Here is a 6,000-nt window from a genome sequence, read left to right on the forward strand (position 1 = left end):
TCGCCAGTTCTTAAGTGCATGTAGTATTGTCAACATTTCCTTCTCATAAATAGCTTTTTGTAAAAACTTTCCCTTGATTGAGCGACTTTCAAATGCAATGGATCTTTCATCTTGCATTAAAACAACACCATTTCCATTTCATGAAGCATCACATTCCACAATAAAGGTTTTTGTGAAGTTCGGTGTAGCTAAAACCGGTGCTTGGCACATTGCCTCTTTAAGATGTTCGAAGGCCTTTGTTCCTTCTGGAGTCCATGAAAATGCATTTTTCTTCAATAATGTTGTTAGAGGTGCTGCTATTCTCCCATAATTCTTAACAAATTTGCGATAATACCATGTCAACCCGAGAAATCCTCGCAGATGCTTTATGGATGCGGGGATTTCCCATTCCTTAATGGCTTTAATTTTGCTAGAGTCTACCTTAACTCCTTCATGAGATACAATATGACCTGGATATTCCACCTCTTGTACTCCAAAGAAACATTTGGATCTTTTTGCATATAATTGTTTCTCCTCTAATAGTTGTAGCACCCTGTCAACATGTTCAACATGATCCTTCCAAGACTCGCTGTAGATTAGTATATCATCAAAAAATACTAACACAAATTTTCTAAGGAAGGGTTTGAAAATGGAATTCATCAAACCTTGAAATGTAGAAGGTGCATTGGTAATGCCAAAAGGCATGACCAAAAATTCATAATGACTCTCATGAGTTCTAAACGCTGTTTTCGGAATGTCTTCAGTCTTCATTCTGATTTAATGATATCTTGAACGAAGATCCAACTTGGTGAAGTAAATTGATCCATGCAATTCATCGAGTAATTCATCAATGACAGGAATGGGAAACTTATCTTTAATAGTGAGCTTGTTGAGCTCCCTATAATCCGGACACATGCACCATGATCCATCCTTTTTGTGCACCAATACCACTGGCGCAGAGAAAGAACTTTGACTAGGTTGAATTATACCCGCCTCTAGCATTTCTACAACCATACGTTCAATTTCACTCTTTTGGACATAGGGATATCTATACGGCCTGATGTTTGGAGGAACAATTTTTGGAATCAGAGGAATAGCATGATCATGATCACGAATAGGTGAGAGACCTTTGGGAGTCTCAAATACCTTGGAATGATTGTCCAAGACTTTTTGGATATTTGGAGAAATAGATGATTTCCATGTGGAAACATTTAGCGAACATAATTGTGCAATTACACTTCTTTGTTCCTTTTTTAGAAGCTTTGTCATACTGTTAGAGCTGATTATCTTTCTTGGTTTCCTTGAAATATCCCTTAATTCAAGTTTTTTTCCTTCCACAGAAAATTTCATGAAAAGTTCTTGAAAATTAAAAGCTATTGTACCCAAGGATTGTAGCCATTGGACTCCTAGTACAACATCAGCACCTCCCATTGGAATGGAAAGCATTGGGCTAGTCAATACATATTCTCCCATGGATAGCTTGATATTATGGCACTTTCCAGAGCAATTTATCGTTCCTCCATTTGCAACCATCACTTGACACTTTGATGCTGGATATAGGAAGCAATTCAATTCTTTTGCTATTTTACAATGAATAAAATTGTGGGTACTTCCTGAATCAATCAACACTATTACCTTTTTCTTCTTGATTTGTCTTTCTATCTTGATGGTTTGAGGAGTGGTAATTCCAGCCAATGCATTACAAGATATGGTCGGATTCATTTCTTCTTTATCTAGGCTTTGTTGCTGGAGTATATCCTCTTCTTTTGACCTTTCTTTTTTCTTTTTTTCTTCCTCTTCACAATCTATGTAGAATAATTTCTTTTCAGCGCACTTATGACCTTTAGTGTATTTGCTATCACAACTGTAACAAAGCCCTTTTGCTATTTTTTCTTCCAATTGTTGTGGTGTCAACCTTATAGGTTGTGGAAGGCTAGGGGCAACAACACTTCCATCTTCATAGTTGTCAGTGGTATGCTTTCTAGTTGCCATAATTTTGCTTTCCATTTTTCTTGCTAACCTGAATGCCTTCTCTAATGAATCAGGTTCCCAAAGGCGAAAATCATGTTGGATATTATCCTTTAAAGTCCTTATGAACACATCAATCCTATGCTCCTTTGGAATATTTTTTACCCTTATGTTCAATTTTTGGAACTCCTCAATGTGTTCCACTATTGAACCATTTTGTTTGAGACTTATCAATTGGCTTCAAAAAGTGTTGCTTTTTGTATCCTCATAATGTGCTATCAATTCTTCTGTAAAAATTGCCCAAGTGATAATTTGTTTACGAGAGCAAAGCCATTGATACCATACAAACTAATTTGGTTCCAAATATAAAGTTGCAATACATACCTTTTGTGTGTTTTCCACATTATTGAGATCGAAAAATTGCTCCATCTGTAATATCCACGTTGCGGGATCCTTGCCATCAAACTTTATTCATATTGATTTTTGGAATATGGCGGGTCTTCGATCCAACATTAGAGTCTATGAAATCATGATTAACATTTTTTTGTTCTTATCATGAGTTTCCTTTACTACCCTTTCACCATTAGTAAGTATTTCTTGTAGAAAATTTGTCAAATATGCCTTCAAATCTGCCATCCCTGTCTTCAAATCTATCTTCAAATCATCCATCTTAGCTTCCACGTCATTCATCTTAGCTTCTACATCTTTATTTAAACTATCCATTTTAGATTCTGTTACTTTTTGTGCGAGTGACATTTGTTGCACTTGGTCTCGTAATTTTGATATATCATGTTGCATTTCTTCCTCTTCTTCATATGTCATGGTAGAGATTTCAGGTTGCTTACTAGGTGTTTGCATTTTCTTTCCTCGGGGCATCAGTTATCTCTAATAATGCTCTACTATGCCCTTTGAATTCCTTCAAAATAATTTTTCAAACCAAGCTTAAATAAAAATTTAAATAAATCTACACACTTTTTTTCACTTTGTAGGAGCTCGATATTGCCTCTGATGTATCTCTGTAATTTTGGATCATCTAGTTTTGAAACTGTGACCTGTAGTAGCCCTCTGTGTCTTGTTTCCAATGCCACCAGTCTGATCGAATTTAGATTCTCCAAGGCAGAGTTATGCACAATCTCCCAAGATGACCTGATTATAGACCTTTTCAGAAGAGCGAACTTGTAGGAAGTGCCACGTGTCACTGTTTCGACCTTAGGATCTGAAAAATATACACAGGAAACTATAGTCCGTCCTCTTTTTGTAACTTCTGACGAAATTTCAATCTGATGCTTAAAAAAACAAGTTATGACTATTTTCCCCAGGTCACTTGTTTGGAATGTAATTCGGGAGTCTGCAAAAATTCCAACTTCCTCAGATCATATCTCCGGTCTGCGAAAAACTCTGAAATTCGGACCTGCGGTTCAGAACGATTTCGACCCAAATGGGTTTTTTTTTTAGCATCTGAAACGTCACAGAAAAAAGTTATAGCGCAAATGCCACGATGACCTGTTTGGAGCAGCGAAACCCTAGAATTCAAAGCTCTGATACCAAATGTTATGAAACCAGCTCACAAAAAGATAGAAAAGATAGATCAACGCCTTAGAATTCAGCCTCTTCGAGGGGCCAACCTCCTTTACATTACACAAATGAATGATTCTTTGATGATTCAAATGACAAAACCTCATTTCTATATATAGAAGTCTAAGGAGTCACAATATAACCCAGCCGACCTAACAATAATAATATAAAGACAAAAATAACAATAGAGGGATTCTATGGGGCACAATAATAACAATATGGGGACAATAGGGGCACAACAATATTAATAAGGTATACAACTACAATAGTAATGGGGTAATCACTAGTATTATAGGGATCTAACACCGTCTTCTCGGACTTGTTTTGTGTTTTCTGCTTTGGGGCGGCTGGTGGATCAGCCTTCCTCATTAGTAGTATCATCTTTTATTGTACTTCCCCAAGCGTAAGGGGAGCCCCTTTACTCCTAAGATTGTAACAGTCATTTTGTCTTGGGGGCTGCTTCTCGGTGTTTGTCTTCGACATTGCTTGCAAGCACTGATATGCGTTCACCACATGCCCAGAACTTGATGCTTCATCAGGTGCAATACCTTCGTCATTATCTCTATCATCCGACTGCTCCTACATACTGCTCTCTGCATCGAGTGTATGATTGTATACCGAGTTTGCGACTCGCTTCTAGTCTGAACAAAATTTCTCGGGGTGATGTTCTTCGTGGAACGAACAGAACTCAAGATCTGCGCACTGATCGACATTGAACATAGAGCTCTGCGCAATTTTTTGAGCGGACTAGTTGCTGCCTGATGAGTTGCTTCCCTGTCTCTATCTAGGTGGATGGCTTGTTGCGAATGTGTTTGTTTTCCGTTGTTTAAGCTCATACACTTTTGTTGTTAAGTTCTTGATGAGGCAAGTGAGGGTTTCAATATCATTTGCTTCTTTATCTCTACCCTGGCTCGCCACTACTTGGGACTTCCTGTGCGCATCTATGGAGTCCTTTGCTGGTTCATCATTCTTGATGACTCTGATTGTGTGTAGGTCTTTTTCGAAAAAAATAGCCTCTTCATAGTTTCCCAAGAGTGTTGGTTTCACATCTCGCTTGACGAACTGCACAATGCCAGTCGACAGTGCGGACGTGTAGTAATCAACAGTGATGGAGTCATGAGGTTTGGTGTCCATCGCAAATTTGTTCAATATGCGTGTAAACCTCTTGTTGAAGTATTTTACCTTTTCTTTCCCCTCCATCTTTAGACTACCAAATTCTTTCAGTAACATAGTTGGGGTCTTGTCATCAAATTTTTTTTCAAGGAACATGCGTTTAAATGCACCCCAGTTCTCTATGGATTTTGGTGGAAGGCTGTGATACCATGTAGCTGCGCGACCGTCCAAGGTACATGGGAACAATCTACAAGCTACATCGTCATGCCATACCTCAAGGGTCTGCAGCTGCAGGTAGAAGTTGTCCAAATGATATTCTACTGTCACCGAGCTATCAGGGTTGAACTTGATGTTCATTCTCTCCGTTCGCTTCAACATTTTGTGCAAAACTTCCGAGAGAGCCAATGGTCCTTGAGTCATCCATTCCAGATTTGGGTCAGCCATCTCTTCTTCTTTTTCTTCGTCCTCGTCTCTTTGAGAATCTGATGGTTTCAACTCTGAGTCCGTTGGTTTGTCTTTGCCTCCGCCTCCTTCGTTGCCTCCCCCTCCGCTTCCTGTATTGGAGTCTGATACCAAGATCACAAAGGTGTCTCATTCGTCTTATCGGAAGATCGGAGGTTCCTCTCCGTCTTCAATAACTTCTGCCAGACCTTCAAGCGTGGCAAGGACTGCTTCTTCCACTGATGATACAAAAGCCCTGTAGGAGTGGATTTTGGCTTTCTTGATGCGTATGGAAGATGTTGTATGCCTGGGATCAGTGCGACTGCTTTTGCGAACTGGCGAGTTATGGGACGAACGAAGCGAAGGTAGTGATATAGAATTTCGTGTTCAGTCTTGGGAGGTGAGGAGTAACGAACTGCAGAGTCGCGCGTAGGTGAGAGGAAGTGCGAGTCACTGCCCTGACCCGATTGTTGATGAATGAGTGTGAGAGGATGTTCAACCATATACAATTCGCTGCCCTCCTTCTAGTGCCAGAAATGTTGACATTGTTGGACCCCCCAACATTCAAGGGATCACCCTGGTATGAAGTCCCAACTAGTCCTCACACCATTTGGTGTGGGAGTCCCATTTGGTATGATGGCCCGGTTGCCATTATCTTAAAGATTTGCCTCAACACTTGCTTGTTAGCACAGGAGAGTGGTCTACTTTGTCTTGGAGAAGTGAGGTTCACGTGCCTGGTGAGTGTAATGTTACTTGTGTCAATGGTTCTTTCACTGTAGAGGGAGAGAGGGTGAGAGTGAGCCCCAGGTCGGTTGGGAGAAGTCCCAACTCTGCTAGGACACACAACACGACAGGACATGCACAGCTTTCGGTGGAACAGTCCACACGGATTTGGTATTCACAATACACAAGGAAAGATAACAC

Source organism: Pinus tabuliformis, chromosome 6, assembly GCF_031772625.1.
Source record: "Pinus tabuliformis cultivar Carrire ecotype Pingquan chromosome 6, CPIR1, whole genome shotgun sequence".
Classification (NCBI taxonomy): domain Eukaryota; kingdom Viridiplantae; phylum Streptophyta; class Pinopsida; order Pinales; family Pinaceae; genus Pinus; species Pinus tabuliformis.